Below are 14,024 nucleotides of genomic sequence, written 5' to 3'. Positions count from 1 at the left end.
ATATATATATATATATATATATATATATATATATATATGTGCAAGTGTGTGTGCGCGCGCGCGTGTATGTGCATATATATGTACATACAGAAAAATATAAACTACGTATACACTCACACATACATATATGTATGCAGATGTGAGCCAATAAACATAGTAATGTATATACACAAGCACGGAAACACTCATATATGTAAAATACATAAATCTTTGGGCTTCCTTTAATGCATCTTAAATTATTTGAATATTCAATTAATGCCCATAATTCTACTCTCTGAAATAAAAGCGAAGTCAAGACCCTTGTGTCACTACGTCAACATTAGAAACTTAAATTTGAATTATTATGATTTTTCTTATTTTATCAGTCAAATGCCCAGTCATAAATTTATAAGGAAAGTTGATAGAAAAGAAAAGAAAGAGTGAAAGAAGGAGATAGACGGGAAAGAGAAGTATTATTACTTTTTCAAAATGCTTTCAGTTTGAGTTTATTTCTGTCGGTTATGCTAATGTACTTATGTGAAATTTTAGGGTTATTGCATCACCTTCTTTGAGAAACCAATTCTAGCTATACTCTATATACTAATAGTACCGCTTCCTATTTGCTATTGATATTCTCCCTTTCTCTCTCTCTCTCTCTCTCTCTCTCTCTCTCTCTCTCTCTTTTCTCTCTCTCTCTTTTCTCTCTCTCCCTCTCTCTTTCTCTCTCTCTCACTCTCTCTCTCTCTACATATATATATATATAACAATACATACATATATACATATATATATAATTTAGAGAAAAGAACCAAAGTTATATATATATATATATATAGGCGCAGGAGTGGCTGTATGATAAGTAGCTTGCTTTCCAACCACATGGTTCCGTGTTCAGTCCCTCTCCGTAGCAAGACACTTGGGCAAGTGTCTTCTACTATAGCCTCGGGCCGACCAAAGCCTTGTGAGAGGATTTGGCAGATGGAAACTGAATGAATCCCGTCGAATATACATATTTGTGTGTATGTATGTGTGTGTGTGTGTGTGTGTGTGTGTGTGTGTGTGTGACGATGTTTGTGTGCCCGTGTTTCAACCCTACCATCGCTTGACAACCGATGCTGGTGTGTTTACGTCACCGTAACTTAGCGGTTCGGCAAAAGCACACTGATGGCATAAGTACTAGGCTTATAAACAATAAGTTCTGGGGTCGATTTGTTCGACTAAAGGCGGTGCTCCAGCATAGCCGCAGTCAAATGACTGAAACAAATAGAATAAAGAAAAAAGAATATGTATACGGAGGCCCAGTGGTTAGGGCTACGGACTTGCGGTTTTAGGATCGCAGTTTCGATTCCCAGACAGGGCGTCGTGAGTATGTATTGAGCGAAAACACCTAAAGCTCCATGTGGCTCCGGCAGGGGTGGTGGCAAACCCTGCTATACTCTCTCACCACAACTTTCTCTCACTCTTTCTTCCTGTTTCGGTGGTACTTGTATTTCAAAGGGCCAGTCTTGTCGGAGTCTGTGCCACGCTAAATCTCCCCGAGAACCACGTTGAGGGCGTACGTATCTGTGGAGTGCTCAGCCACTTGCACGTTACTTTCATCGGTTGTCAAGCGATGGTGGGGGACAAATACAGACACACAAACACACACACATATACATACATATACGACAGGATTCATTTAGTTTCCGTCTACCAAATCCATTCACAAGGTGCCACGCAGTGGGACTGAACGCAGAACCATGTTGTTGGGAAGCAAGCTTCTTACCACACAGCCACTCATGTATGCATGTATGTATGTATGTATGTATGTATGTATGTATGTATGTATGTACACATAATTTCCACATAAACACCGAGGTAGACTGCCTCTACCTTAAACGAAAACAAGGTGGTAGAGGCTTAACATCAATCCAAAATGCCTTTGAATGTCGTATCATATCCCTTTGGTAACATCGTTTAACCACCAAGTGGGGAAGTGCATCCCTTGACCAAGTTTGCATACATGTGGCTGATAACATCATAAGACTTGGAAGACAGTTCCTTGAGCTATATTCATTGTCTGATAAACTAGAATACATGCCCAAACAAGTCGCATGACTAAACCACGACGTATCATCAGCAGAAGGGATGAGCCTATATGAGCATAAGACTATGCAAGGATCTGTAAGTAGAATGCTCCGTCATGATAGTTACATCGATCATCAAAGCAGTTTATTAGGGACCAATAGCCGGATTACTACCTCCCACTTCGAAGGGTATGCGTTTGCAATCCAGGAACAGGAAATATCAACCAAGTACCTGATGCACAAAAAGGATAGAGATGCAGGAAAAGCTGTAACGTGTAACAGCCGAAGCAGACTTTGTGGAGCTCACATTGAAGATATCACCCACATCTTAAGCAGTTATCCGAAAATGTCATCACGGTATTATCTACCGATGGGTCATGACGTTGTTGCTAGGACATTCTATAATGAAATCTGTCGGAAGGATAATCCTGAGGACAAAAATAAGAACCCACAATATGGTAGAAGCCATCGCAACTTATAGTAAAAAGGAATACTGGTGGAATGTACCAGTGAAGACCTCAATATAAAATGTAAGCACAACAGACCTGATATAATGATTTGGGATACAGAAGAGAAACGGTGCACAGTTGTGGAAATTAGCTGCCCAATAGTTGTTAACATAAAGCTGAAGATCAGTGAAAAAGAAAACACCTATGCTGAACTATTGAGAAATCTGCAATTACTCTATCCAGATTACAAGTTCAAGTTTATACCTGTAATTATTGGGGCCCTGGGATATGTAAAACACTGCCTAAATACCAATCTTGAGAAATTAGGTTTCTCAAAACCAGAAAGGAGAAAGCTGATTACAGATCCAGTCCATCACTGGAAGTGTAAAAGTCTGTAAAACTTTCCAGAAGCTTATCATTTAAATATATATGAGCATGTGTACACATGCAACTATATGCATGAGAACACATACATAAAACATACATACATGCGTACATAGATACATGCATACATACATACATACATACATACATACATACATACATAAATACATACATACATACATACATACATACATAAATACCCTGTTTTGATATTGAAATTCCAATGAAGGATCCTTGGATCTAGGTTAGGGATTAGTGCTTTCTCTATTAGCAAGATATTTTGAAATAAACTGAATGACATGCATACATACATACATACATATATACAGACATACAGACAGACAGACATTCATACGTAGCCCTCTATGTATCAAGTCAGTTACTGCGGTTTCGTTTGTCATGAAAAATAAAAATATAATATATATCGATGGTGACAAGAAATTGCCTCAGCAGCGGCGAGCAAGATTACCATACACATTTCGCCTATTGGGGGCCTATCAATCACGTATGCTTGCAGTCAATCACATATTTGAACGAGGTCTATCACTTACGACATAGGGAACAGTGAATAATGCATTCATTGGTATAGCAAATACCAGCCAGGCTGAATAAATAGTCCTGTTTATATAGAGACCAGTCGCTCTAATAATTATTTGGAATAAAATTGAATTTATACATCAATATACCTTAATTGAAACATTCACTTCAATAGTTTATTGACATTTCACTATATTTGTAATTGTTTCTAAGAACACTAATTATAACTGGGAAACCAACTTTCATGTTATTATTTTGTGTTTCCCAGACAATATCGGAAGATATGCGGCTGAACTCATTTCTGGCTGTTTTTCTTTAACCCTTTAGCATTCAATTTACTCAGTCAAATGCTATGCCTATCTATTTACAGTGTTTTCAATCACTCATGTATTATCTTGTAGCTTTGTTATTTCGATGATGTGATTACTTATTTTAAGAATGTCATTGTAAGATAGGTGTGAGAGGCTGGATCTAGCCATTCTGAAAAAAAACAAAAAAAACAGGTGGAATTTGGGACCAGATAGGACCATTTAAAATGCTAACGGGTTAAATGTTGCTAATATTCATAAGCATTATGTATCCTAAATCTCTAGTAATGGCAATTTTATATGTACATGCACGTGTCTTTTAGTGGCTTAGAAAGAGAATGACGGTAGAGGAGATAGAAAGTTACCCTCAAGCCACAGTCATGGCTCGAATACTTGCAGCAGAGTGGAATTCAGTAATAGCGTCCAAGAACCAGTGAGTTAAATAAGGCTAAAGATTAAGTTTACAACCCTAAAACAGAAATGGTTCCTCCATATTTTTCCAAACATCGCCGTCGCTCAAATTTCCGTCATAAGATTTTTGTGGGTTGTCGAATAATATTTTTGCCTATGCATCGTGCAATGAGATCGAATCCCCAAATCACGTAGTTATGAAGCTAACTTTTTAACCACACTTCGCGTTTTCACTGAAATTAACATTGTCATCTTCCAAACGTCATATCCCATAGCTTGCATTCCACAACGTATGGCTACGGGAGTGAGATACGTTAAGGATCATGAAAGACCTTTATTCGAGTGCATAAGAAAGGACTGACTGGGTGGAGATGATATGTAGTTGGATAGTTTTTTAAACGAGCAAAGGCCGTTGAAGTAGCGATTAAAAACGGTGGGGAAGGAGAAGGAATAATGGATGTGTAAGTTGATGGTTTAGAAATAATACATATCTAAATCTCTCAGAGATTTATGCAGTAGTGATACGATGAAGTAGTTGTACGCTGTCAACTTAATGTGACAGTCCCCTGAAGGGAATAATACAACTGTTGGTTAGACCTAGGAAGCTGCACTGCTTCCTGTCGGCCTTGACACATTTCCTATGTCCTTATGTTTACAAAGGGGTGGGGACAAGCTCCTCCACCCAGCTAAGCCTGCATCCTGAGACATGTTTCTGACGAGCAAAGACTCAGAAACATGTCTCTGGATGCAGGCTTAGCTGGGTGGAAGTGCTTGTCCCCCCCCTACCTTGTAAACATAAGGAAACAGAAAATTTGTCAAGGCCCACAGGAGTCGGTGCAGCTTCCTAGGTCTAACCAACAGTAGTATTATTCCCTTCAGGGGACTGTCACATTAAGTTGATAGCATACAACTACTTAAGTTTATGGTTATTATGTGCCGATGAGTGAATATTTGCCAGCCAACTTGAAAGCCATTCTCTTTGACGATTTCTAGAATGTGTCAACATACTAGTAGCCTACAAATAAGAGTTGTACACTAGTGTTAGTCATCAACAGCATTTATGGTGGTTCAATAACTTTTTTGGGTGTAAACAATGGTGTGAACATGAAGAACAGGCATTGTCTCAGCGACTCTGTTCTGGTAATGTTATATTTAAGTGTTGTTGGGATGAATGATCGTCAAATATTTTAGGACAGGTATGAAGAGTTTTTCTAAGTTTCATATACGGACAGTTGATGAGTAAGATGGTTGGAACTTCCTTGGATCGCTGCTAACTGCCAAATATATTCCAATATCACTTTTCATAGTAATTTATATAAGTCTAGTATGATGTAACAGGATTTCATTTGGACGACACTAGTACGTGGAAGTTTATCGGTAAGCAGGATTTGCTAGAAGTACATTCAATAGGACCTTCAAATACGGAAGATATCTAGGAACACAGAATACCTAAGATAGTGCTTTACGCTTTTTATTTGTGCACTTTGCAAGAACATATCTGCGAAAACAAATATGACCAATAATATCTCTAGTTGAAACTGAAAGATGTTATTTTGGCACACATTTCTAATTTCAAGGTTAAGAATCGAAAATGTGCAATTAAAGATAAGTGTTATTTGTCAAGTTGCTAAAAGGATATACTGCATGGCATACTGCGTAGTAACCCAACAAACTGACATATTGAACACAAGTAAAAGGCTGTTTGGAATCAATCATATATATTGATGATAGAGTGTTACGCTGTTTCAGTTTACCGCTTCCAGGATTCACCATTTATACAGACCAGTCAAACAGATATTTTACGATTCTAAAGATATTATACTTGCAGAATTATTGAACTACGATGCAACGTTTGATATAAACCTGGCATTTATCTGAATTATGATGATTTATAGAGCAAAAATAGATGATTAATTAAAATGAAAGGCAGGAATAAGAACGAAGTTACTACTTCATATTTTCATTGGTTTGGTATTATGGGGACTGCAGAAGGAAGAAATAATAGTGTGATGGACGAAATGTCGGAAAATACTTAGTTATTTTGCATTACTATGTGGTTTCAGAAATAGCTAGAGTAAATGAAATAAGTCAAATCATCTACAACCTTTGCTATTGCTTAGTCCCAATGATAGACTACCATTATTCTTATCATTATTATTCAACGTTTGGTTGTTTCAGACAAATTTCTACTGCATCACCTGTTACATCTCCATGATAATGAGGTGTGTATAGCACTGTTCTTTTTTGGAGTCGGGAGCATACAAACTCTTCCCTGCATAGTATTGCACCGGATTCTTTTATTATTATTATTATTATTATTATTATTATTATTATTATTATTATTATTATTAAACAGCTGAGAATCACACTAGACAAAATGCTTAGCGTTATTTCGCCCATCATTACATTCTAAGTTCAAATTCCGCCGAGGTCGATTTTGCCTTTCATCTTTTCGGGGTCGGTAAATTACGTACCAGTTGCGTACTGGCACCTTCCCCACAAATTCCAGACCTTGTGCCTATAGTAGAAAGTATTATTAGCATTGTTAAAACGATGAATCGTTAGCCTGTCGGACAAAATGTTTAACGGTATTTCTCCCGGCTCAATACGTTCTGAGTTTAAATTTCGCCGAATTCGACCTTGGTTTTCATCTTTTCGTGGGCCCATTCAACAAAGTACCGATCAAGTACTGGAGTCAATATACTCCTTCCCCGATATTTTCTGGCCTTGTACTAAAATTTAGTCCACATGCATAGCTCAGTCAGTAGAGCATCAGGCCTTCATGCGTTAAATATTACGAGGCTTGCGTGTTGAAGTTCCTCTGCAAGCGTATAATTTGTGAAGGCTGTGAGCATGTCTTCTCCTTAGCAAACAAAACACGCTGTTACGTGACGTTTCCTCCGATTTCGAATTCCGTTAGGTCGATTTGCCATTCATCTTTTTCAGGTTGAGAAAATGAAGTACAAGCTAATCATTGGAGTTGATGTAATCGACCCTTCCCCACAAAATTTTAGACCTTTTGTTGCTTGTAAAAAGAATTATTAATTGGTATTATGAAAGCGGCGAGCTGACAAGATTGTTGGTTCGGCGGACAAAATGCGCGTGTGTGTGTGTGTGTGTGTGGATATAATATGTGTTGGTGTACGTGCATTACCGAAGGGAGATAACTCTAGGAAGGAACGTAATTCGGATCAACTTTGCTATTCGACATTCAATGTACTTTACTGAAACACTTAAAAATGGATGATGTCACTTACCACGTCCTCTGTTTAACCTCAAAAACAGAGGTGGGGAAACTCCCGCCCGCGAGCCCATTTCATTGCCCCCGCAGGCTGGTATATTCGTATGTACAAAATATAGTAATTTTTTTTAATTATAAAATTTATACAATATTCGTATGCCTATTTGTGATATAGGTCGCGTTCCCACTACGACTTAAAACGGTTAAACTCAAACAGAAAATCGTCCGGTAATCGATTTTTTATGCGAATTTTTTTTTTTTCGCTATAAAACACATATTGCTATGGTTTGTACCACCCCTTTGAGACCCAACTACACTCTAGCTGAAAAATAAAGAATACAAAATAGGTAATATAAACGTCCTAAATTCAGTGGCGGCGTTAATGAAGATGTTACGCGTTAATTTAATGTGTTAAACTTACTTACATTAGTGTATATCGAATTATACATCGATATATACACGATTTACACAGATTTACACTTACGATATGCCTGCGAACATTTTTCTTTGAAAATTTTTATCCGCCGCACTAAAAAGATTCCCCAACCTTGCTCTAAAATTATAGAAGATTATATAGGCCATATTTTATCATGAAAGCCATTGCTCAAACGAGAAAATGTTTTTAATTTTTTAATGTCCCCGTTTTCTATTTGTTTATTTTTTTAAATTTTCATTGTTTTAAAGTCTGTCAATAGTTCGTCATTTCATTCACTTTTTTTCTTTTATCTCTTAAAACTTTTCTCTTCTCTTATTCTTTCTCAACCCACTCAAATCGGAATCCACTTGACATTATACACATTTTCTCATCGTCTACTTTTTTTCTTTCTTTTTTTTGTTTCTTGGCGACAACACGATATTATTGCAAGTTTGGTTTTCTGCATTGATCTTATGCGCCTGATTCTGAAGCACTCTCCAAACTAGCAACATTTTCTCTTTCATCTCATTTCGCATTGATTTCGAAGTATTTAGCCGGTAAAAATATCAAATATCTCACCTTTGTATAGGTTACACTTATTTAAACGATTTTTATAACACAATAAAACTCGTGTCTTTAAAATACTTCGTGGTATTTAGTCACGCCCCATACTGTCTCATTGAATACTCTATCTTTCATATTTTCTAGATCCATTAAATAAATACCAGTTATGTATTGGGGGAAGAAAGATTTAATGTAAATCAATATATACATTGGATCTTAAATATTTCTTTCGCTCAGTTCAGTATTTTCTCTTGTTCTGGCCGGTATTTTGTCTTCTTTCAAGTAGAAGACACTTGCCCAAGTTGCCACGCAGTTGGACTGAGCCCGGGACCATGTGGTTAGGAAGCAAGCTTCCTACTTTTCAGCCACGCCTGCGCCTACCTTTTGTCTTTTTCACTCTTCATATTTCTTTCACATTTTGTTATAGTCACTGGACAGCGGTAATCTGACCCCGGTCTCATACTCATTCTATCGTTCTCTTTTTGTCGAACCACTAAGTTAGGTGACATAAAGGAACCATCACTAGTTGTCAAGTCGTGGGGAAATAGACACAAAGACATACAAATATAAATACATGCATACATACATATCCTTTTCTACTCTAGGCACAAAGCCCGAGATTTTTGGAGGGTGGGGGCAGTCGATTAGATCGACCCAAGTACGCAACTGGTACTTAATTCACCGACCCTGAAAGGATGAAAGGCAAAGTCGACCTCGGTGGAATTGGAACTCAGAATATAAAGACAGACGAAATACCACTAAGCATTTCGCCCGACGTGCTCGCCGCCTTCAAGCATACATACATATCACTTCCACGTAGTTTCCGCCTCCCAAATCCACTCACAAGGCATTTTACTATTGAAGAAAATACTTGCCCAGTGTGCCGCGCAATGGGACCGAACCTAAAACCGCGCGTCTGCAAAACAACCATGCCTTCGCCTGCACTGTGTATATTTTTTTTACCAAATGATAATTAAAAATGGGGATAGCAAAGAGGAATTTCTAGTTTCAATTTATTGAATCAAACGCTGTATGAATTAAGTGTTACTATGTTTTTCGAATGCAGGAGTGGTTGATTTTGAATCTTACTATTCTGTATCCATGAAAAAATTACCAGTTGAAATATTAGATTGATTAAAGGCGTGGTTGTGTGGTACGAAGTTTGCTTCCCAACCACGGGGTTACGCTTTCAGTCCCACTTCGTGACACCTTGCGCAAGTGTTTCTCGAACCGGCCAAAGCCTTGAAAGTGGATTTAGTTGGTGGAAACTGAAAGAATCCTGTCGTATGTGTGTGTATGTGCTTGTGTGTGTGTGTGTGTGTGTTTGCGTGTATGTTTGTTTGTGTACGTGTGTGTGAGTTTGTGTGTGTGTGTGTCCGTGCTTGTCCCCCAGCTGCCTGGCAACCGGTGTTAGTGAGTTTATTCCCATGTAACTTAGCAATTTGACAAAAAAGACCGATAGAATAAGTCGTCGCCGATAATTTATTTTATCTCTTCTTGACCACGTCTTCCCTTCTGTCCGTGTTTATGCCTCTGATTATTAATGAGGCCGATTTTTCCATGGAAGTGCCCGTTGCAAAGTTCACAAGGGATCCGTGGTGGAGGCTTTGATTGTTGTAGCCTCCATTTTCTTTCTTGTCGTTACTCTTCCTCTTTCCTCTGTCAAATGATTTGTCACAGTGGAGAATAAGTACTAAACATTTAAAAAAATAAGTACTGGGATCGATTCATTCGACTAAATGTTCTTCAAAGCAGTACACCAGCATGGCCGCAGTCTAATGACTGTTACAAGTGAAAGAAAACATAAATGATATGCACCATCCCATAACAAAAAAAGAAAGCAACGATCCTTCACTGGTTCCATACTTATCACTTACACGCAGACCACTATCAGATGCCTTCTGAAATTAGGGATATTATTTCTGCTCCTTTCTGTTCCTTATATTTGTCTTCGCAGCAAATGTGTGAGTCATTGATGTAAATCAGTGTTTCTCAACCTTTTTTTGCCTATGGGCCACTTTGATTTCTATTTTGCTTGGGTGGATGGATCCTCATGGCCATTCAATGCTTTATAAATCTCATTATATTTTTATAATTAAATACTATTAGGAATTGTATATAAGACTTGTTAAAATATTTTGTGCATTGAAGAAGTATAGCTGATTTATTACAGATAAACTTTAACAGCAAGATCTTAGGTGGACCCCAAGGCCTAAGTGGACCCAAGTTGAGAAACTCTGAGGTAAACGATAACATAGTAAACAACAGATCAACAGTTCAAATCCTGACAATGGTCTTCTTGCTCTTCTCGTATTAGTGTTGTGTTTGTAAAGTTAATGTCAAGCATTTTATTTGTTACGTATTTCAGTCACTAGAGAGCAGAATCTTTTATCGAATGAATTGACTCCTGTAAAAATCATCTGTTGGCATGCCAACGAGGTTTACGTAAAAATGAATTCAAATATGAATTAGAAGCAGCGCCAGTGAATGGGATTCGGGGTGAGTTGTCTTGCCTGTCCATGACTTTCATTCACTAGCGATGATTCTAATTCACATCTGAATTCATTTCTACGTATGCATCATTCAGGCATACAAGCAGATGTTTTGTTTTTTTACACCATTTTACATATAGACATGGAGAGACAACACAGTTCACTTCCGATTCGGTTCAGATATGTGATGTTGATAAGCCACAAAAATGGTGAAACACCGATGTCGATCGCTCCTGAATGGGATCCGGAGTGAGTTGTCTTACCTGTCTACGACTTTCAGGTGTTTCAACATCCGGTACTTTGAGAGAGTCATCTCCACCTTGTCAAATTACAGCTTACGGCCAACAAGCATGGTACTTATATAGCGTATGTGTGTTCGATAATGTTTGCAACACTAACGCTGCTTTTAATTCATAGTTGAATACATACATATCTGGAAGATACTAACCAGCACACATAATTTCCATATCAACAGCGACATAGACTATCTCGACCTAAAACAGAAACAGGGCGGCAGAGGCTTAACATCGATCCAGAATGCCGTATCATATTCATTCGGCAACCTCTTTTAACCAACAAATGTCGAAGTGCATCTGTGACCAAGTTTGCATAACATCATGAGACTTAGAAAACTGCTCCTTGAGCAGCAATCCATGTCTGATAACCTCGAATACATGCCCAATGAAGTCAGACGACTCTACTGCAAAGAATCGTCAGATGAAAGGATGAGTGAATAGTAGCAGAAGACCATGCATGGAAACGTTAGCAGAAAGCTCCGGAAAGATAGTAACATCGATCGTCAAAACAGTCTATCATGAACCAACAACTGGATAACGGAGTCCCACTTTGAAGGGTATACGTTTACAATCCAGGAAAAGGATATATCAACCAAATTCCTGATGCACAAAAGGGACAGAGATACAGGAAAAGACCAAAATCTGATAACCGATGCCAACTTTGTGGAGTTAACACCTAAGATATCACACACATCATAAGCAGTTTGTCCGAAAATATCATCATGGTTATACCATTTGCCTCGGAGTGCGGGATATGTGTAGTTGCACTCACAATGGCATATGTAATTACATGTAACGTATATAAAATTCGGACTCAACCTGGACATGAGGCTAATCCTTAAAGAGAAAATTTTATCTATCCTTAATGCAAAGAAATATAATATTCAGGTTTATATATAAATTTTTATGCAGACTTGACGAATCCATCATAGTTAAACGGGTTATTAAGAAATTCAAACACGAAAACCCCAAATTTAAACTAAATATTGATTACTACAATTGACCATCACGACAATAGTATATTATTATGTCCCCAATGTATCACACAGGTATTAAAAACGACAAAAATACTACGTTAAAACAAAACAGTTATATATTCACTTTTTACTCTCATTTAGGAAAGACATTTGATTTACTTGTGAATTGATGCTCTTCGGGCGTGACTCACGTAATCTGTATTAACCAATGAAAGAGTCGCTTCCGGCGCAATCTCGGATAATACATGTTTCATGCTATGTTTTATGCTCACAATTTGTGTTTGATACTTGAAATAATGACAAATGGCAGGAGCTGAATAAATATAATTATATTGTCCATGTTTTGAGTATTATTTTTCTATCCGGTATAAAGTACCCATAAACACGCACGCATGGACACACGCACCACACACACACACACACACACACGCACATACATAAACACATGCCTTAGGAAAACACAAACTGTTTATATCTGTAAGTAAAAGCAGATGTCAGTTACCTTTCACTAATTATTGTATCATTAATATACTTCACTGAACACTACCAAGAGCTTATATTCTTATCTAAATGTGTGTGTGTGCGTTTGTGTGTATGTGTGTACAAAGAGAGAGATGCATGTATATGTGTGCTTGTTCGCATGCGTTAATGTTCATATGCATGTTGCTTTCTGGATGCTTTTGTTTCTCTGCAGAAAAACAGTTTGACAAAATGGCTGCAACCTCTCAATTCACCTCGTAGCTTAGTAAAATAAATAATATTCAAATCAAAGCAATTTAGTGAAATCAAAGCTATAAAATTTCCGTTTATTAAGTTTATTATTACAACGTTACATTAATTGCTCGAAGCACTTCTATTTCTTCTTATATTCACGCATTTTGAACGAGATTCAAAATTACAAACGACTTCGTATAAATTTAGCTGCAATAAATTAAATGCGTTTTTTCCAACTCTTCGTCGTTAAAATTTCTGCTGTGCGTGGCTTTTATATGAAAAATAATATAAAAACTATGCCATTATACAAATGTTTTTCGAAATTTCGTTTCGTTATGGAATCTCTGTAGCAAAACAAATTTATGAGATGCTTGCATGTATCAATGAATTTTCACTTTCCTATTCATTCTTTGTCAACAGAAATTGTTGCAACTTCAAATTAAGGTCGACCGCATGAATGGCTTTTATGACCGTTCATTTTTTTTCTTTTCCCTATAATGTTTAACCATTATGGGACTTCGATGGAATGATTATTATTCATAACGGGTGCCTATTCCTCATACTTATTTTTGGTTTTCCTGCTGTTAGTTATGTAGGTATTGTTTAAAAAAAAAACAACTTTATTAGAAAAATAAAGTCGTTCCTGAGAGATGCTAAACCATTTTTCATATACCATATTATCAATACACGAAGCCATTGTGTACACTTTCTCAGTTTCTGGATTTATTTGTACTTCTTTCTTGGTTATTTTATAACGGCTTAGGAAGAGCTTGGAAGTAAAACAAATTAGAGGCAAAGCTATATGACAGCAAGTTGATACGGTAAAACCACGTTCACTCTACAAAGTAACTTGGATTTGTATGTATGTTTGATGATGTGTGTTTACGAAATATCCTGATGGTTACGCGTTTAAGAATAGAATAATTTGAGAGAATCTCTTTAAAAGAAGTCAAAAATACAAATTTAGCAGGCCTCGATCTCGGAAAACATTTTCGCTTTTGCCAGTTTATAGTTAGTATTATTTTATGCGGCGGACGGTGAAGAATTGCTTTGGGGGGGGGGGATTCTGAAGTCTGACTGCTCATGGATATTTTATAGGTTTCAATTATTTTACGCTATAAAGTCTTTTCGTTATTGTAGTTATATCTTTATCTGTGTGCGCCTTGTGTTTATGATGTGTGTGTGTGTGTG

Source organism: Octopus bimaculoides, chromosome 1 (assembly GCF_001194135.2).
Source record: "Octopus bimaculoides isolate UCB-OBI-ISO-001 chromosome 1, ASM119413v2, whole genome shotgun sequence".
Taxonomy (NCBI): Eukaryota; Metazoa; Mollusca; class Cephalopoda; order Octopoda; family Octopodidae; genus Octopus; species Octopus bimaculoides.
Note: the sequence above shows the minus strand (reverse complement) of the source record.